General features: G+C 38.8%; 1 protein-coding gene across 12 annotated transcripts in view; it reads right to left on the bottom strand.

Moving 5' to 3' along the window:
- The window catches only part of CDH18 (cadherin 18), a 582,930-nt gene that overhangs the window by 260,778 nt on the left and 300,284 nt on the right, over positions 1 to 21,868 (bottom strand). For 7 of the 12 annotated variants that reach the window (XM_063326107.1, XM_063326119.1, XM_063326112.1 and 4 more), the window contains one exon: positions 602 to 700. The exons of 1 other annotated variant lie outside the window; for it this stretch is intronic. The gene's annotated coding sequence lies outside the window, so the exon portion shown is untranslated. Of the gene's footprint in view, positions 1 to 601; positions 701 to 15,521; positions 15,691 to 15,923; positions 16,082 to 21,868 lie in introns of those variants that run through there. 4 more of the 12 variants (XM_063326116.1, XM_063326117.1, XM_063326111.1 and 1 more) reach the window with 3 other exon arrangements.

Below are 21,868 nucleotides of genomic sequence, written 5' to 3'. Positions count from 1 at the left end.
ACAACAGTAAAGTCTACTAGAGATTGACCATGGCTTTAAGAAAAAGCTCTGTCTAATGGAACTAAAAAAAAAGAACTTATGTTTATCTTATATTTATGGAATAGATAAAAACAATAAAAATATGAAACAGAAGGAATATGAAACCAGAAGGATTCTCACAGGACAGGTGAGGGCATTTAATATTACTATATCCTCACAAGAAGAGACTTATTCCAGGACTGGCCACATTCATACAAGGAAGTATCTGACTTGAAGCACTTACTGAACTCAGCAGCATTTAAAATTTAGAGTCCCTTAAGGAGATAGTCCAGATGCTTTTACCTTGGGGATTCCCAATTCTTCACCTTCCTTAGTCATCTTATGGTCACAAGAACCGGCTCTGGCGTTTATGAGTTGGGTACATGTAAACCTGTCCCTAAGAGCCCATTTGTTGCCAAGTCCCACAGACCCAGTGGTAAAAATCAGGCAGTGGTTTAGCACTTTGACTGGCCATTAGCAGTCATTTAGCACTAAGACTGGTCATTAAAGTCAAGTAAATGTTGCCTGCTACACAAGACAAAAAATTTCTCAGCTGCAGTAAGTAAGGAAATAGTGAATTCACCTTCTTCTTGGTCTCCAGATCAGTGCTCTAGCCAGAACGCTGCGCTGCTTCTCTCTGCTTACTTCAAATAAAATTCATTCTCTGACCATTCCACAACCCCTAGAAATGAAAAAGAGGATCTTACTGAAATAGCACGGGAAATATTCTTTTAATTTAGTCCCTTTTCAGTAACTGCATTAAGAGGTGTTTTTAGGCCTGGTTCTGTACAGAACAGAATACCAAAGGCACTGCAAAGCAATGTTACTGTGATGCTAACTCTGCATCTTTAACCCTTCAAATTATAAAAAAGACTGGTAGTCACTAATAAACACCAGAGATATACCTTGTTTTCTTTCTCCACGGTCAGTAATCTGTAATAAATTCAAACAGATGACACACTGCTTCCATGGAGAAGAAACAAAAGTTAAGAGTGAAAGAGTTACTTAGACAATTTCTGTCTGGACAGAACACATTCTAATTTGATTTCTATGCTGAAAAAAAACAAAACTAAATTACCCTTTCTCATTCAAAAAAAGTAGAAAAAAAATTAGGGGTTTCTAGCAGACACAGCAGCAGCAAAACTGATAGAATATTCTTGCCACTTCTAAGAAATAGGAACATTTTATTATTTTGAAGTAGCTGGCCCGAGCTGGCAGTTGAACTCAATTACAATTCCATCAGGTGCCAGCTGATACATTCAATAGTGTTTGAGAGAAGATGAAATACAGTAGTCCATGCAAATCATAACAGAAAGTTTTCTCACTAAGCTGATTACTTGCCTAATAATAGATCCCACATTCCAGATAAAGAAAATGTAAAACATTCATTAAAGCTAAAGGATAAAATCAACTTAGAAAAATAATTTTAAAATACTTTTGTCTTAAAAACACACTCCCACAGAACTTAAAGGAGATAAACATGGTATTATTCTTCTTGAAAAGTTCATAAATAATTAAAAAGATGGTATCCTGGTTAATGTAATGTCCACACTTTTCTGTGTCCATCTGCAAGAGACCTATTTTCTCCGCACTATTTAGCATATTCTCAGGGGAGTCAATAATAAGGTTGTTTGAGGATTTCTCTAAAGGTTGCACAATGCACTCCACACCTAGCATTTACTTAGCATTATCAAATGCAGCTGCATTGGAAATTAGGAACGTATTAAACATACACAGAAGTGAAGCAGTAGACTCAGTCCTTCAGGGGGGTTGGTGCCTCCTTTTGCTTAATGCCAGTTAGGCCCCAACCCACTGAGAAAAGCGCTACAGATTAGTATTTTCTGCCAGATGACACTTTAAATTAACGTTCTTAATTGTAGTGGCATGCCACTTGAGGGAAAAAAAATCATTCTAAACTCACAAAAACCAGAAGAAGGACTTTGAATTCTGCCCTACTAAATAAGAGGGTTATCTTAGAAATTAAGGTAATGTTTTAAGCACATAAATAAGCTTTTTCTCTACATTATTTTCTAGAACGCTCTGCTGTCCATCTGAGTCATTTTGCTTCCCAGGGCTTCAAATTCTTTCCTTCAGATACTACTCCAGTGCCAAACAAATCTTTCATCCTCCTGGTAATCAGACTCTATTTTCCGTATCTTAGCCCAAGATATCATCAAAATTTTGTTTCACCTTTGCAGGTTCATCTTCTCCTTTGACATTAAAGACGTCAAATGCTATAAATCAATTCTGTTCTTGACATTATGACAAGCAAGCCCTACTTACCCTTCTTGTGGCTCCAAGTCTTGAATTTTTCTGTTCACTAATGCTCTTACCTCTCCAAAAATACTCTTATCTCTCTACAAAAATATACATTTCTGGAAGAAGGGGACTTGGCTTCATAATCAGTGCAGGTAAAAAGTATCCTCCAAAAGTGAGTGTATCTGATTCTCTAATCTGGTTTCTGCAATTACTGAAGTTTGGAGTGGACATTCACTAGAAATGAGCACAACCTGTGTTCTATTGTCACACTGGGTACTTTTTGTTTTGTGATCTGACAAATGATTGAATGGCCTTAAACTACTTTCACCATTTTACACACCAGTCATATTGCAATCTTATTGTCCAATTTACTTACATTTCTTTCAAGATTCTTCTTGGTTTAATTCTCTTTATACCTCACTATTTCTACTTCAGAATAAGATCCATGCTTTCTTTTTTTTTTTTTTAATATGAACAGAACTTCATATTGTAACTTACTGTCCCTATTACAGAAATATTCCTGTAAAAATTGTAGTATGGCTTTACCGTACATACATAGCCTTAATACATGCAATACATTCCCACGTCAAGACTATTAAAGTATATTGCTGAAGGCTTAGAATTGTATTTGATCCCTGTGAAATCACCACATAACTGTACTGAACTCAGCACGTTGTTGTTTTTAAAAAATAGCAAATGATAAAGTCAACGTATACTGCAAATAGGACTGCAGACCAGAGAATAAAAGCAAAAATGTAGGTTGAAAGGAACTTTTGGAGATCTAGTGCAGACTGCTCCTCAAGGCAGAGCTAACTTCCAAGGCAGGTTGGGTTGCTTTAGGGCCTTGTCCAGATGAATTTTAAAAGCCTCCATGGATGGAGGTCCCTCTCTAAGCAACCTGTCTCAGTGCTTAACCTCACTGCCTGTGAAAAGCTGCTTCCTTACATCTAATGAGAGTTTCCTTTACTGTCACTTGTCACCACTGTCCCCTGCCCTGTTGCTGTGTACCTCCCAGGAGAGCCCAGCTCTGGCTCCTCAACTGCTCCTGCAACGAGCTCCCTGCGGTGCCTTCTCTCTCGTCTCCTGGCAAAACAGACCCTCCAGCACCCCAGTGGCCTCCCGCTCAACACTTTGCATTTTCTTAACCTCCTTCTTGTTTTGGAGCACTGCAAACTGGGCACAGCTGTCCCACTGCACTGGAAGAAAAGAATCCCTTGTCACAACCTGCTGGCTATGCCCAGGCATTGGGAAGCTTTCCTTGCTGCAAGGGTACACGGCTGCCTCGCCTGTAATTCACTGCCCACCTGAGCCCCATATCCTTTTCCATGGGGCCACTGGCAGCCAGGATGTAGTGTTGTGCTGGGTAATGTCAAACCAGGTGCAGGACTTCTGCTAACCTGTCTGTGTGAACAGTATTTATATGGAGTTTTAAGACAGATAGTTCTGTCCGAAGAAACTTAAGCCTAAAATAGATGAGACAAGTAGATGAGAGAGGGTGAAAAATAACTGTTCGAGAAAGTCAAGCCATTAAAAAAGAGGCAAGTTAAAAGTTTTGAGCAGGATTCAGAGGGAGCATAAAGACAAATGCAAATCCAGGAGTTTCTGTTCAAGGTGTGGGAGACAGATAATTGAGAGACTCAAATCCAGGAATGGGTGATAGGGATAAATAAAGTAATAGTATTAGAAGGTTACCTGGCCATAAGGCATAAGAATCGAAGAGTGATTGAAAGAAAATAAGATTATGTACAACCTTAGGCATGCAGCTCACCCCTTCGTTCAGTTATTTATTTTTTCGCTTCTGAGATTCCAATTAGGCAACATCAAAGATACCATAAGCTACTTCAGGTATAAAAAGGTCTTCAAAAGGAAAAGTAGTACTGCTGTCTGCCAGAGCTACCTAACAAAGAAGAGTTCAATAATCCTCTACTGCACTTGAGCAATGAGGAATGAGAAGTATAACCTTAAAATATAAGTAATGGAAAGAAATAGGTATGTGCCTGAAAGGAAATCTCAAATTCATCATGCTAAGCTTTCAAAGACAAACTTTAAACAAAATGGAGGTTACTGAAAATACCTATTCATTTTGCTTGTGAGAAAAACGAATCTCTCTTGCCTTTAGGCAGTAGAGAATTATGTGGTCTTTCGAACTGAAAAAGTGCAAACTGTAGAGGATCAGACTGAATAAATGTTAAGATGCCAGTCTCACAGGGCCTTTGGGAATCTACTCAAGAACAACATTTTTGAGATGTCGCACACAGGAATGGTGTATTTTTTATAGTTATTTACACTTTGCAGAGTAAGCTAATAAAAATGAAAGGATGTGTTTATGCATTAAGAAACAAAGACAGAGACAAAGACAGAGGAAATATCTGCATAAGAACATGTTACAGGTATAAACAGACCAGTCATTTTAAGGTAAGCTGAAAAGGAAAAAAAAAAAAAAAACCAAAACAAAAAAACAACCCAAACCAAAATGAAACAGAAAAAACCTGATAACTTTCAACTGGACCATACTATAAAAAAGATTAATGTTTTCCACTTAGCTTCTTTCAAGTGTTGAAAAATTAGTCTGGTTAGCAAGGCTCTTTACCTCAATTTATGCAAAGGCTTGAAATGCAGAATTCATTTAGTCCTCATAGCAAGAAGAAACCTCCTTATCATAAAAAAAGGCAGAGGCAAGAAATTGGATGGAGAAACAATTCCCTAAATCTGTAAAGGTGATTCCAGCACTACTGTAACAGCTGTTGCTGATGGGACAAGGATGGTATCCAACATCCAAAAGTGAGATTTATGCATCTGAAGAAGGCTTCTTGAGGAAATCCTGGTGTCTATCCTGCTGCAAAGACCCATGCTTCCTGAATCAAATTCTCTGTGCATTTTATTCAGGTTACAATAGTGGTGGTAGCTGTGGAGAAGCCCCTTGGTTGGTATGATGGAAAGGTTAATAACAACAGAAACCATCTCCACTGCAAAAGTTCTTTCTGTGCTGTTGAGCAGGAGTGCCAATAAAAAGCTGAGGCCCTTGGCTGAGGATCTTAACAGATCTCAAGGTTGGGATCCAACAGAGTATGCAAATATGCTTTGCCCTGGTGAGCAAAAATTAAGCAGAAGATAGGTATAATTTTCAATATCTAGTATACTGTTCATAATATCCTAAAAAGAATTTATAAACACTGATTCTTGGGTCTAAGCCTGTAATCCTCTTTAGGAATAAGATACCTACTGCATAAATATCTTCTTGAGAAAAAAAATAATCAGCTTCATTATATGCAAAACTGTAAAACTAACTACATCTTGTAAAAAGAAAAAGATAAGGAGGCATAAAGGAGCTGACTCTGACACCTTTACTACAATAATCTGGAACAATACTTCAAGAGGAGCAAAAAACAGGCTTAGTCATGCCCTTCTTTTCTTGTATCATATCAAAAAAAGGTTTCAATCTCTTTCTTAAATGACATACTTTTACTTCTTTATTGAATTCTTTATTTCATCTCTTTTATCTTTTCCTTTCTGCTTTTTTAAATCAATTGCTGCAATTACTCAGCAGAATTGCACATTAGGTATACACCACTTCCTTTCATTGGCATGAGATATATGAGAGACAGGAGCTTAAAAGGCCAGTCACTATGTGCAGTCCATAAGCTACCACTTCCTGCAGACAAAATATGTTTACAGTTATAGCAAGGATGGGGCCAAATTGGACTTAAACTATCTATTTAAATTTCTTTGTTTAGACAACTAATTAAAGTCCATTTTTGTTCCAAATATAATGTTCTCTAAGGTCAGGTATATTGAGGACTCCACCAAAACGGAGCAAAGAACTTGGACACCTAATGTAGCTACAGCTAAAATAAAGACAGAAGCGAATACATAGAGTGGGAAGTAATGAAAAAGTAATGAAAAAATATAAAAAGTCATGAAAAAAGTATAAAAACATAATGACCAAGAGTGGGGAGTTGGGAAGACAAAAACTCAGCAGGAACAATGATTGTCCCATCCTAGGCAGCAATGGAGGTTCACACTTCACACCTGAGCAGTAACTGTCTGGTGCACGGGGACTCAGCAGGAACCCGCACCCAAGTTATCAGGCATTATAATGTTCTGCCTAGGAGCGGGTTAGCCTTACCCATCTACAGTTTGTATTAGCCAATAAATAACTGATGTGTCTTCATAAATTCAGTGAATTCCTGCTTGCAAGTCTCCATGGATGGTAAAAGATGTTCAAATAAAAGCGACACAGTAGAGGAAGGGTTACAGAAAGTAAAAGTACGGTTTGATTAAAGAGCTATCTATCAGTTTGAATTTAAGAACACTGCAGTTTTTCAAATAAGAAAATGAAGGTGGCCTTTCAAGTTTCACAAAGGATAAACAACTTTGTCACATTGGAAAATCAGTTCATATTTTTACTTCTGAACGAAACAGTATTTTTCAAGTAGTCTACCTCATTTTGAAGCTGCTTGTGTGGCAACATCAGGAGATGATAGAGAAGAGCAAAGTGTTTCCCTTTAGGGCTAACACTGTATGTGGACATTACAAGAATGTCATTACCAAAAGCTTTGGTGCCACAGCAAGATCACCATCAATCTACAAAGATTAACTAGACAGACTGACTGGCTTAAGACCTTGTCTACAAATCCATTTATATAGCATTCAGTTTCTAGTTCTCCTTTTCCTGAATACAGTGATGCCAAAATATCGATGATCCTCAGAAGACAAAAGACAATTCTATTTTAAAGTTCCTCTATTTAGTTTATAGATGCCATAAACTTATTTAAATGTTTATTAATATTTTTCAAAAAACATAAACCTGAATCTAAAGGCTGTAGATGTGGTGGGGGTCACATACCAAATCACATTCATTAACGAGCTTTAATTTTAATTAATACATTGAAGTCATGAACAAAATATTTACAATCTGTCCTTTAATACAAGTGTCCTTTAATAAAACCACTCATCTTTTACTCGGTATGAAATATGAATGCTAAGTATAGAAGCATGCATATTTTTGGATTTCTGAAAAGTTAAGAAAAGTAATACCCTGTTTTTAAAAGCAAAATTACAGCTATATGTTGCAAATAAGTATGTGCACACAAGTCCCACAACATGTAACACATCCATTTAAATGAGCCACGTGCACAGGGACATTCTTGAGTTTTGCTCTGCAGGGGAGTCACAACACTCATTAAAATATAATAAACTCCACAATGAATAGAGCAAGTGCTCATTATAATGTAATGAGCAATAATTATCACACAATGGTCCTGTGGAGTAAACTCATTGCATTCCAAGAATGCTATACCTTTTCTTCTTAAAAAAAAAAAGCGTACGTGGGAGCTCCTCCCATCTCGATTCAGAACTACGAAACATATAGTCATGTTGACGTGACATAGTATATTTGACCAAACACACTACCATAATGTAACAACACTGACTTCAGTAACATAGTGGGCATTAATAGCTTCAGGAAATCAGTCCTCACCTGACCTTATGCAGTCTGAAACAGCTCAAGTTCATTAGCCTTCAAGTCACAATGAAAGTCTATACAGTCAACAAAGCTCTTCCTGCTGGCTTGGCTTGAGAGGCATTTACAAACCTTCTGACTAGGTTTCTGTCTAGGAGGCTACTTTTCAAAGGTGCACACAAAGGAACTTCCCTCTGATCGTCTTTTCCATTCATCTGACTCATGGCTAAAGAAAGATTATTGAAATAAAGGTGCCCTATTTTTCTTTCCCCACAGCCAGCCTGTTGCTCCCTCCATTTTCACTGCATTAGATCTGGAACTTGCCAAACCTTCATATAAAGTGAGACAGGTCTCTAATCTGGCAGAAAATTAACCAAGAAAAAAAAAACAAACCAGAAAAAAAAAAAACAACAAACAAACCCCAAGCCCTACAAAAATGCAACAACTTTTTGTCTGAGTCATCTTGCATAAATCCTCCATAAACTCCTCTATGATCTCATGGGCTCATTTCGCTAACCCACATCTATCCACTGACTACACCTTAAGAGGTAAAGAGGTCTCTGACATTATGTTTTTCACTTACAGTATAAAATATGGTTGGTATGGTCATGATGCAGTTGTTTGAGCTGGATCTGAGAAACAGAAAGGCCTCCTACAGGACAATATTCATGTAACAGGATCACTTCCTCTAAATCCCCTAAACCTAGAGCACCAAATTTACAATTCACTAGCCATGTGCAGTGTCAAGCCAACACGTTTCTGTCCCAGCAGCAAGCTGGGGACTGATCCACAGTACTCTGCTGGCACTGGGGACCCACACACAGCCTGCATGCCCTTAACGTGCCTGGTAAACACCAGGGAAGAGGTTGCTGCTGCTTGAAGGCACCTCTGGCAGGAGGTCACATCATCTGCTCTAGGAAGAGTAACCACCTTCCCACTACACTGCTCCCTGGGGCAACCCTGGGGCACCCACTGCGTGCTAATGCACTGTGAACCCTATGCCTAGGACGGCTGTCCTGAGATTATGCAGAATAACAAATAAATCCAGTTTATTTAGGAAACACTAGACCTTGTATGAATCAAATGTATTGTGAATACTTTGCAGTCTTTACCCAACACTGAAAGAAGCTCAACCAGTCAGAAATGTTGAGCACCACTTGAAAACATATGTTTGCTTGCAGATTGTCTTACCACTTTTCAAAACCACTTAGAAGGGTTTCTAATACAAAGCTATGTTGGATTTCAAAGCTTTAGCTGTGCATTCATTGAAAATGAATGAGTATAAGAACGAACATTGCATTTCTTCAGCAGTTTTCTAAAAGAAGTCTTAGATGGCTCACAATTTAAAAAACCCAGAAGAAAAAACCTAACTTAACATACAATGCTAAATGAACTGATTATTTTATACCTTCTGCCATGCAAATATAAAAATACTTAAGATGTCTCTAAGCTGAACAGGCAAGATAATAACTCTGACCTCAAATTCCCTGATATGAATGCAAGAATTCGTGCTTTAATGAACAGCAAATACATAACAAATTTTCTTCATCAGCAAAGTGTGCGGAAATTGCATGTAATAAATGATGTGTAGCTTTTTTTTATGACTCCAGTAAGAAGGCTTATTATTTATTAGAAAGAACAAAACGTAAAACATAAAAGAAATAGTGACTGAGGACTATAATCCAAATATAAATTAGTTTCCTTTTTATTTTTAAATATTGGCTGTTCCCATGGGCAGTTAATAGCTGCCATGCTACAGTGCTGCTCATATGCCCTAGTTTTATGTCACCTCTTCTGAAAGCCAAGATTTTACAGTTAGACGAGTCAGCAGTTCCCAGGTGCTAATACAATATATCAGTGTTAAAAATACCTTCTTACAGTCAAATCAAATCTTTCACACTATTGAACAAACTAAAGGAGCTACCTCCCTTTTAGCAACTACTTTTTCCTTCAAATATCATAGACACATGCATATGCACTCCAACACCCTCAAAAATAATACCAACACTTTTCCTGTCCTTCCACCATTGCTAAACTATTAAAATTTTTACTAATTATAAGAAGATTCTCTACTGAAGGAGCACCTGTACTTTACAAATTCTGTACTTTACAAATATACTGTACAATGTACAGGATTTACTGGGACAGGGTCTCAAACCTTGTTCTGAATATCTCAAATGCTTGCCCTACTACTACAGAGATGGCCTCTGTGTTGCTATATTTTTTAACTATTTATTCTATCAATTTGAGTACCATCAACAACAGAATGCTAAATCCTAGCTAGAAATCCAAGCCTAAGAAATTTCACCCCATGCCTCAATTCCAAGTGTCAGCTTAAGCCTCATTCTAACAAGTGCCCTGTACAGAGATGGTGTTTACAAGGAAAAGACAGAACAAAAATATTTCCTCTAGGCAAGGCATAATTATTGATAATGAAAGGCACTTCATAGTCTCTTGAACAAAAAGATTTTCATTTGCAGCTCTCTCACCACTCGCTAAGAGTAAGATGTGAATTAAACAAAATTCAAATACAAATGTATAACTTCTGTATAACAATATATTACTCATTTGTTTAAGTGGTCTAATCATAGAATATTATTCAAAAGAAATAATTTAATTTAATTTAATTATGGAAATGCACATTCCAATCTGTGAAAATAAGCAGACTTATGTCAATGAATAGCTCATTGTACTGCTACATGATGTGATCGGTAACTTTTCTATGCTTTTAACAGTACCAAGCATCATTCTTTTTCTAAAAAAGCTGATTTCCATTTCCTTTTACCTTCCCAAAGAATATGTGTGTGCATGTGCAACTATATATGCACCCATAGCTGTGGCTATAAGGGCTTAATGGCAATTAATTATGAAACAATACAGTGCATGATGGAAAAACTGGAACAGGTTGCCCAGGTAAGTTGTGGATGCCCCATCATTGAAAGTGTTCAAGGTCAGGCTGGACGGAGCTTTGAGCAACCTATTCTGGTGAAAGATGTCCCTGCCCATGGCAGGGGGCTTGGATTAGATGATCTTTAAAAGTTCCTTCCAACCCAACCCATTCTGTGATTATATGATACTCCTGGAAATATCAAAACAAGAAGTCAACCAAATACAGAGTTTCCTGTTTTCAACAGGAATACTGTACGGGAAGACATGATGGGCAGTATTTAGACCACTTACATTTCGGCACGTACTTCAGTTCAAGTTACTTATGTCACCAGCAGGGAGAGGCGGGTTTCTCCACAGAACAGTTCAAAACAATTCAAGTGCAAGATCCCACCACATCGCATGAAGAACCTGCTGATTCGCAATGCATGGTCCACCGCCCCTGGCTGAGAGTGGAACCAGGCAAGGATGCGGCAGTTCCCAGCTCCACATCCAGCAGACTGTCTTAAGGAAAAGCATGCCCATCCTACTGTCTTACTCCTTCCATCTGATAAGTCAAGACAATGTGACTGATCCCTCTTGTAAAGTACTTTCAGGGTTCAACGTTACAGACTGTGCTGTGCTACGCAGACCAAAAAATCTCACAGGTCGCTACAGTCCTATGGTAGAAACCCACGCAATACCTGAGCTAGCTTGGGTATTTGTATACAGTACTTCACAAACACCCTTTAAAATTTGTCCATGTAAGCACTGCATAAACTATGTTGAAACCTAGGTAAGGTGGAGTGAGGGTGGAAAAATATGTCCATGACCTGAATATATTCCCCCTTCTTAAAAGAAGCAAACAGTTTCACAAAGTGTGAGGAGTCAAGTTTGTAATTGTAAAATAACGCTCTGCCTTTTCTATGGTAACGAACGCAGCCTTAACTCTGCTCAGTTTTGAAGTAATTGCAGGAAAATATAAATGGCAATTGCCATCACACAAAATCACGATTGTTACAGGCCTCAGGCATCTGTTAAACGTATTTTCAATATAAAAGAACTGCAGATGTGCAAATGCCACCAAGCTGCTCAGCAGTTACTTAAAGAACTACATGACTATGTTGTTCTGGTTATGCTCAATGCAAAAAGACATTATTTTAAAAAACACAAACCCAAAACAACAACTCTCTCCCCTGCAAAAAACCCAACCCCCAAATAGGAAATTAGGCTTATGCATGAGACTTGGGGGATTTGGAAGGGAGTGTAGTAACTGTAGGAAGGGTAGCATTACCTCACTCCCTTCAAATCCCCAGCTGGTTTCATTTACGTTCCTGTTGACTGTCTACCTGCATATTAAAAGCAGTCCAAAAATGTAATGGTACATTATTTAAAGCATCTCAGTATCAGTAGTTTATCTGTCAAAGCCTGTTTTTGGAGGAAAAAAAAAAGTCTCATTCGGGCAGTCTTCCTTCTCTCTTATGGGAGACTTCATTTTTTTTTTTTGCTCCCAGTTCAAAAGCTTCTTAAAAATTCTACTTTAGTTCTTGGACTGAATTTTCAAATTCCATGTAGCTTCATTTGCTGGAAATAGAGAGCAAAATTGTGTTTGCAATCAAACCCGATTTACAGAGTAATGGAGACACTAACACTTCAGTGTTAGGCTCTGCAATATTTCTTTAAAACAATATTGTACAATATTTGCTCTGTAATTATTGTGCAACATTCATCTCATACATGAAGTTACATTGTGCTTCAGGGACTTCTCTAAGATTGCCCATCAAGTAAGTGGTGAAATTAAAGCGCTTCACCCTGATTTATCACTGGGCTATATGCTCTTGAAAATAGAACACCATCAACCAAGGAAAATAAGTTTTTTACTATAATTAATGCTAGTGAAATTTACATGCTGGATTGTATAAACCTTTGTAGGCAATTTTTGGGTTTTCATACTATTTCCATTTTTGACCTTCACATATGCATCCCTTTCCTCTAGGAGAAGATGAATGGAATCTCTTCTCTGAATAGAATCTCTTTACATTGATTTTTTTTCTTTCTTTTTTTTTTGCTATGCATTTCCTCCCCTTCCTGTCATGTCAGTTGCCACCTTGATTTTGCATTGCCTACAAGCAAAGTGTGCCCCAACGTGTTATGATGACTGATTTAGCTTAGGTCCCTTTGCAGGACAGGTCTGCCAGAGCTAACTAGCTGTTAACTGTCCGAGCAGGAGCTCATGTTCATCTGCATGGAACAGATAACTCAGTGGCATTTAGCTGGTTTGATTCAATCTGATAACACTGATAATTTTCAGCACTACTTACTTGTATTAACAGAAATGTAGTTCTTAACCAGAGCAGGAGTTTCCAGGCATGGAACAAGATTTTCATACCCTTCAAATTTCATTTATCAGCCTGAGATATAGGTTGAAGTCTTCCATACAACCATGTTGAGAACTAACATCTCAATTACTCACATTTTAAATGTGTTTATTTCTAGTTGTTGATAAATATCCAGTCTTTATTAAAGCCAGTGATCAAAGTTAAACCAAACCAGAGACAAAATGATTTTTTTAATTTTCTTTTTTATAATCATTTTAAAATACACATTATTCCCTGAAGGGTATTACATAAATGTGGTGCACCAGAGGAATGTCACTCCTGGTACAGTAACAACTGTACCTCTCTGGCATGCACACGTGCACTCACGCACGCTTATTTTGGATGTTGAAGACATTTATTCCCAGTTGTTTTGTAACATTGCATATGTTCACCAGATCTATTACCAAGAGCTAGCACAACATGCACCAACCAAGTGGTTGAGTTGGAGTCTCTGCATTGCAGGACAAAAACACCAGACAACAACAACTTTACTGTATGTAGTAAAGAATGCTGCTCTCAAATTAAACTACCTGGGGAATTAAACAGGTCAAAGTATAAAAACTTCAACTGGCATTTTGTCCTAATAGCAGGGTCAGCACTCCTGCCCTGGTGAAGCCTTACAGGATTCTCAGCACCTACAAGTGGAAGGAATTTAGTTTTGAATCTCATCTGTAAATGGTTCAGTCAGCAACACAGTGCCCCCTAATCCATGCTTATGCACTGGATCTGGTCCTATTTAAAGGAAAGTGCTGTCTGACACACTATTTCTCCTGTCATTTTTTAGAGGGAGTAGGTAACAGCAAGTGGGTTGGTTTGGTGTTTTGTTTTGGTTGTTTGCTTGGGATTTTTTTCTGTTTGCTTGTCTGTTTTTTGAAGTAGAAATGAAACAAAGTTATCTATTGAAGTCCTTAAGTAGGACAATTAGTAATTTTAACTAACTACAAAATAAAACCATTACATTGTTTCCATAGGTCCACATTAAAAATTAAAAAAAAAAAAATAATCCCCCCCTTAATTTGCATTAGGTAACTATGATGTACCATGTCTTCTTCAGAAAAGTCTGAAATGAAATATTCTGTCAAGGCAGTAGAGTAGGTTAGGGAAGCCTTTGGGTTATTTCTCTAAATCAGTCTTCTTACCTTTACAGTTAGGCAAAATGCCAATAATATGCCAAACTTTTAAATGAATTTAACATTTCCCCTGAAGACAAACATTTATGATCATCCAGGAGGACAATTATTGCAGAAGGAAGGCTTCAGTGCTTTCACACAACTGTATATGATTGACTGCAGCACAGAAATAAAGCTTTGGAAATGCAGGAGCTATGCTTAGTGTCTTTGAATGATAAATAAAATCTGTACCTTGAATAGAGACAGTGATTTTATCACCTGTGCTAACTGAAGTCATATTTTTACTTGTTTTCCATCATATTTCTTTGGATCATGAAAAACTAATGGGGCATTGATGCTCATGAAATTGAATTTATCCCAAACCCTAATCTGAATGATGAACTACATAAAAATATAAGAAATTTTAATACTTCTTTACAGAGACCCACTCAGAGAAATACATGCAGGGGTGTACATTTGCCACATTTCATTGGCTTCCATACCCTGTCCTCCTTGTATCTTGTCACTCGTGTACACAAACAGACTCTCTCTTTCACAGGCACACACAGACATACACAGACAGAAGAGAGGTTCAGGACTACGTTGTTTGCAAAGATACACATTAGTGAAGTCATCCTGAGGAATTCCTTGCTTGCAAAACCCCTCAGTTCCAGACCACTGGCAGTGCAATTGGTGAAAATGTGGTGTGAACTAAAGGCACATAGTAGGTTTTGTTCATTAAGAAGGATACCATGGGGTGGGCTAGGAGGAAACGAAGAGAGGATTCATTTCTGGCTGTGCATTATTTACAGTGCCTTTTACACAAAGTAAAGTTGGGTCACTGCTTAAGCTTTTGCAAGCAGCTAAAGGTAAACCTGCAAGAGGTTTTTTTTTTTTTTTCTGTAATTTCAATTCTCAGTTATCACATAATATCACAGACATGGGAAAAACAAACCCAAAACTGAAACTGCTATTCAAATATCAAGCTTAATGTTCTTCACATACAGTTTCACATGGCGTGCTTTTTGTATAGAAAGGCTCACATGTGAGTTGAGATAAAGAATCTGCCTGCCAACACCATTAAAATGCATCTGCACATTATTCACGTAAGTTAAGCAGCAGAATTGTAGGTATTACGAACACGGTCACACACAAACACACACACAGAGCGCCGCTACCTTTCTATGCCTCTATTTTGCAGGTCCCTTTGTAACTACCTTGGATAAGCAAACGCGATTCTACACCACCACAAGGGTAAGGCTTACGTACCAGCGGTAACTTTAAGACAGACAAATTACAGGTTGTGGACCCCCTGCGATAGCATTATTGCACAAAATATTTTGCACTGCTTAGAAGGCTGTGTTAGCAGCACCGCTGTCCAGAAACATCCTTGTTGCCACATATCAAAGTGTCATTTTATTTAAGCCTTACCTTGGCTGACTTGCCCTAACTGGTGACAAGGCACTTTAATTTATAAGAAGCAAATGGGGACTTTTCGCAGTGCTGGCGGCACAGCTGCTCGCCGTCCTCAGAGAGGCACCCGGCCCCGGCTTTGCGTCCCTCGGAGCCCTCAGCCCCGCACCGCCGCTCCTGCAGCGCCGGCAGCCCGGGCGATTGGCCGCGCCGCCCGCCCGCCCCCGCTCCCGCTGCCCGCCCGCCTCCCCGCGCATCGCCTCCCCGCCCGCCCCCCTCCTTCCTTCTCCCCTCCCCGCCTTGTTTTCCCCTTCTCCAGCACTTCTGGGGCTGCACGCAGCCTCCTGCGCGCAATGGCAGTCCCCCGGCCAGCCCCGGCACTCGGAAAGAAGCGCCATTCATCCCTCCATCCCGCCATACCGATATAACCGGTGCGTACGGGCACAGGCGCATCTTCGTCCGGCAACTGCGATGCTGCGAACCGCCCCCCCACACACACACACTACCACCACCACCCCGTTTCGTGCTAGAGCTGCTGAAGAAGGACGGTTCCGGCTTGGCGACAACGAGCCCCTAAATTCGGTGCCGGGAAGGGGGGTCGGGGGACGAGAGGGCTGGGCTGTCGGTATCGGGTGGGCTGGGAGCGCAGGGAAGGGGCGCACTGCCGAAAGCGGGCGGCTCGGCACTGGCGCGGCAACCGGCGGTAAATTTTCCGATTTCTGTGCAAAGTCGTCACAGCCTGCTAAACATTCAGCTGCCGGCTCGGTCATCAGCTATCCACATGGTCCGGCGGTGGCTGCAAGATTCAGAGTGAATGATGCCCTTTAATGCCTCCTTCCAATCCTGATGGGGCACTGGAGCTTTCACAGTGGCCACCCGTCCCCTTCCAGATCAGCCCCGCTCCTTTAAAGATTTCCTGCCCTTTAACACCCCTATATTCATATTGCTACGCCATAAACTGTAAATTGGTGAATAATTTATGTCCTTTCAGGCTGGTTTGGGTCAAAGTAGGCTGGCTGATGCAAAAGTCATTCCAAAATCTGGACCTCGAATAACATCTTTACTCCAAATGCACCTTATTTGGAATTAAGATTAACGGCATTCTCCGGATTCAGGGTTTCAGTAGTGGAGCACATGTGTCAGGCTGCGTATTCAACATGCTAAGGCAGTGTATTAAAAATGTAATTAACATATAAGTGAAAGCCCTGGCGCATACCCTACTGGCACAGAGGAACCTTGCTTCTAGCCAGCAGGATGTGTGCCCTGGAGTGAGCCATGAAACCAGAGTGTGCTTGAGTCCCAAAGGCCAGGCAGGAAATGGCAGGATGGAAGTCGAGAAAGCTCCTGGTTACCAGTGTTATGGGGCAGAAGTGGCATCCAAAGTATAAATGATAGGCACCCCGTGTATAAGTGATCTAGATTGGAAAAGAAGAGCTGAAAGGAGTAATTCTGAAATTTAACGTTGCCGGAAGGGAAGCTGTTACACCAGATCAGATGGAAAGAACAACACTGCTCACAGATCACTTAAATGAAAGTCAGGATAAAATCCAGTGCTGGATTTTGAGAACTTCTCAAACAAAATCACTCTGAGCTGTTCAGCGATACACATTAAAAAAGATTTTGCAAGCAGGGTAGGGAACTGAAGGCAAGAAGCAGCTAGGTGTTTGAATTTGGGAGATGTAAGCTCTTGGAGGCAACGAAATAGAAGCCGTTTCCATTTGCTATTTATATATCCTCTGGCTTGCAACTGCAGCACATATGAATCAATGCTTTAATACACAGTCTTCAGAATGTTCTCTCTCATGCAACTTCTGTTAGGTTTTGCATAGCTCCAGATTCAGATCTCGTGATCTGGGGGATGGGCTGTTTTCATCCAGATGCTTTCAGTATTTTACTACGCTATGGGATAAACAACTTTCGAATCTCCTTGCCAGGGACGTAGTTACATTAGTAACGTGAAGGGAAAAAAAAGGAGGGAAAAAAAGGAATTAAAAGAAATCCCTTCCCTTTCATTCTCTGAAGGTCCACACGATTTCACATGAAAAAGAATTCACGCCAAGCCACCTTCCAAAGATGGCTTCCTCACTGCTTAAAGTGAAAGAGACAAAATACAAGGTTACCTTTCAACATACCAACCATTTGATGAAAAGCTGCTTAGGTGTAACAACCCAAGGATACAGCTGAAAAGAAAACATTTTATTTCAAGGTCTTGTTTCAGCAGTTTTCAGTGAATAAGGCAGAACCATGAATATACACCAGATACTCAGAGCGTAAGTCATCAATTCATTTGTTTCTGCAATAAGAAGTACGACAAGCAGAGGGAAGTCTTGATGCTCCAGAAAAGCGTTTAAAAGGTGAAAGTCTACAGAATTCTTTCTTCTTTTATATATAATAAGTGTATGCATACACGTTCATAATTGCATATTTCAGAGACTTCTCTCAGGCAGGAGCAAAGAGATTATAACCAGTATTGCAGGCTAATTTGGTACAAAATTGGCCAAAGATTTTCTTAACAATTTAAAATTATGCCATTTCAAGGAAGAAGATGACAGTTTGATAAAATTAGCCTCAATGAACTCTGACATTGCTTTTAAGCCTAGTTTCAAGACTAAATACTGAGATTTGGTGTTACTGATGTTAGGCAGATTCTTTCATCCGTTTGAATGTTAAAAGAATCTAAATTTGTCATGGGGAAAAAAGTCCTCATGAAAAGAACCTCAAAATGAAATTATTGTCTGGGGCTGCAGTGGTATTGCCAGAGGAAATTCAGGGAAATTTTTGTGTAAGCTATGAAGTTATTGTGTGCATAGGGTTTACCTTGGGAGTCCCATAGACTTACACAATTCTAGAAGTACATCAAAACACAGAACTTTGCAGATCACATTCAGAAAGTTCCCTTCCTAGACCTGAGAGCTTGTGACAACGATTACAGGGAGTGGAAAAAAGAAGGGGCTTTTTTTTGTACCTTCTAACCTTTGGACTTGCTATATGTTTAAGAGCAATACTGAAAAGGAGGTGGACTAGTTTTGAAGAGGCATGTATAGCTGTACCAAAAAGTAACAAAGTTTCTACTGATTTATTTAAAAAAAATATATTCTTTTGCTGCTGTTGAAATTCTCTTTGTTAGATAGCAGCTCCAGTTAATAAATTATAGGATATGCCCACAAAACCAGTTTCTCTTTGTTGCTGCTTAATATGCTAAACATGTATTGATCATCTTGCAGGTGACGAGAACTGATCTAGAGATCTGAGACATCTAGGGAACTGATCATTCAGCTAACATTCAACCAGTTATAAAAAGACCAAGTGGTTCATTAATATATAAAGTACAGAAAAATCCAGGTCATTTATAGGTTACTTATTTCCTGTACCTTAGATACATTAGAAATGTCTAGGTTCATACTGAGATAAGGATGTTGCCAAGTTCAGTCCAACTTTTCCTTGTTCTTAGGCACGTGCACTCTAATAGCCGCAGTTAAAGAAAATGAGCACAGTCGCTGCCAAGAACCTCTGCTCACACGCTGAGAACAATTGAACAGGGAATTTTCACATTCTTGTTCAAAAACACCAGGGAATATCCCAGTTACTCCCACCCCCAGCAGCAACTTTCCAGTCCTATAAACAAATTACAAAGCACTTCCCTTTTTTCTAGAGTGAAAGGATAAAAAAAAGCATTCTACCATTGCGTGCCACCAATTTCACAATGCATGAAGAGGAGTAATGCCACCTGTGAAAACAAATAGCAGTTAACAAGGCTGTGTAACTGCTTGTGTTTTCTTTCTTTTTTTTTACTAGATTAAATTATTATTCTTTTCTCAACTGCAGTGCATAAGACCCAGTCCCGGCAATATGCCTGAGAACAATGACACTCCCTCCAACCACTGTTTCTCTTCTTATTTGATAAACGTATTTTTGTTCACATGGAGTTATTAATAAATGTTCTTACAACTACTGTATATGCAGAAACTAATTTTCTTTAAAGTTTGTATGTGATCTACTAATGACAGTTCTTTAGAAACTATAATGTAGAAATATTTTGATAAGTGCAATTAACAATTGTTCCTAAAGAATTTAAAAGGAAAATATGTCAAGTAGGATATAAGAATAATGCATATTGTTTGATGATGCATCACAATCAAACATAATTGACTCACTATATCACTGCTGTTACTATGTAGAAGAGGACCTAAAAGTACTAAAACATAGCAATGCAAAAATACTTTTGAAATCAAATGCATTAAAAATATTGTTGGTTATTGTTGGTCTATTAGAAATCTTTAGATTTCTAATAGAACATCATACCAAAATTGATCACAGCAGTCAAAATTTTCATTTTTACCCAAACGACATTTTCTGATACAAAATGGTGGGACAGAAATTTTTTACTCTGTCTGGTGGATGAACGCACAACTGAGCCATCTTCATGTTCCTGATGAAGACCCTCTGCAGGGTTCCCAGATCATGCTTACTCTATATTGTTTTGGGGTTTGGTTTTGTTTTGTGTGGGTTTTTTTGTTTGTTTTTTTTTTTTTTTAATTTGGTAATGTGCACAAATATTCAGAGAGAAAAAGATTAAGACAATTAATTTTACATATGGTGTCTGAATATTCTTTAAGCCATGTATTTCCTCTAAAAAATTAGTCAATTAGAAAAAATAAATTTTTAATACAGGTTAGCAAATTCTACACAATACTAATTGCAGAGGGAACGGCAATGCTGCTGATGCTGTCTTGGCTCCATCTACACTAAGCATCACTAGAGCATTTTCTAATAAAACAACAACAGCTGTTCCTAGATATATGATGCCAATAACAGTTGCCAGTCACAGAAAACTTGTGATAATATAGTAATTTGCCTTTAGTATTGCATGAAATGACAACTAAAACACAATGACAGGACTTGGAGAAAACAGCATAATACCTGGCATTTTGCTACCTGTTACCATAAAACTGAGATAATCAGTCCCACTCCAAATGCAGGAAAGCACAGAAAAAATATAAAGGGCAACAAAAGAATAGCGTGGTGTTTCAATCTCTCACTCTTTGCATTACAACACCAAGAGAAAGACAAGAAAGAGGACTCAGCTAAAGGCAATGAAGTGACTGACACAGATATTAGCAGATCTTTCAGCACATCCTGTGGAATTTCACATTAGCATATATAATAGACACCATTCAATCAAGAAACTTGCTTAATTGGGATGTTTCCTAGGAAACCAGTATAACCCTGTAACTGTATACAATGCAGTGACCACTGTAAAATGAGATGTTTCCTGGTAACTATGTAAGATTTACAAGCAATAGGCAGCATTTGTAAGTTTTAACCTGGTAAGGAAACTATCCTCATGTTTCTGAAACTAATATGTTCCATCCGGATTGTTGCAAATGGTTATTTAGATACTCTATATAATACATCAGCTGATTACAAAAATGTCTGATTTCAAATTATGAACATTATATTTTGAGGAATTTGATGGCTCTTACAGCTGGTAATGAGATACAGCCTTCTTCACTGTAACAGGAGCTTTAATAATTTTTTTTGCTTAGAGGTAGGTAAATACTAACAGGAAAAACCTCCTGGGACATTCTAAAGACAGATTTTCATAATATCATCCTAAAGGACTTTATTTCTGGGGCATATTATGTACTTTTTATCTTTACTAAGATAAAGAAATTGCTTCTTTTAGAATCAGCATTCAGTAGGCTAACAGCAGATCAAAAAAGAGAACTCTATAAATGTTACACGATCATGATGAGATTTCTATTGAAGTGAGAATATCCTTTCAATTACAACCATAATGCTGAAACAAGCTGAAGCTATGTTAAGGAGAAACTGGATGATTTTTGATGTAGAATCTTCCCTGGGACTTTGGAGCCTCCCCTGTACTATTTCTGCATGTGCTAAAGGCTATTGTTTTTTACCACTTCTTGCCAACATAAGGATGCGACCAGCTATTGTTTTGCTCCTTGCAAAAATGTACAGGATCAATAACTTTAAAATGTAAAATACCTTCCACAGAATCAGAGAGTCAATGAGGTCAGGAGGGACCTCCAAAGACTGTCTAGTCCAACCAGCCCCTGGTCAGAGCAGGGACAACTGCTGCAGGTTGCTCAAGGCTGTGTCCAGTCAGACTCTAAATATCTCCAAGGATGAGACTGCACTACCTCTCTGAGTAACCTGTTCCAGTGTTTGACAACCCTCACAGTGAAAAAATTTCTTATGTTTAAACACAACAATATGTGCTTATTGCTTCATGCCCTGTCAGTGGGTACCACTGAGAAGAGTCCGGCTTACTCTTCTTTAGCTCCCCTCATCAGCTATTTATACATTTTGATAAGATCCCTCCAGAGCCTTCTCTTCTCCAG

The sequence above is a fragment of the Chroicocephalus ridibundus genome, chromosome 2, assembly GCF_963924245.1.
Source record: "Chroicocephalus ridibundus chromosome 2, bChrRid1.1, whole genome shotgun sequence".
NCBI classification, from domain to species: Eukaryota; Metazoa; Chordata; class Aves; order Charadriiformes; family Laridae; genus Chroicocephalus; species Chroicocephalus ridibundus.
The sequence above is the reverse complement of the archived record's forward strand: the minus strand, read 5'-3'. Positions and strand labels throughout refer to the sequence as shown.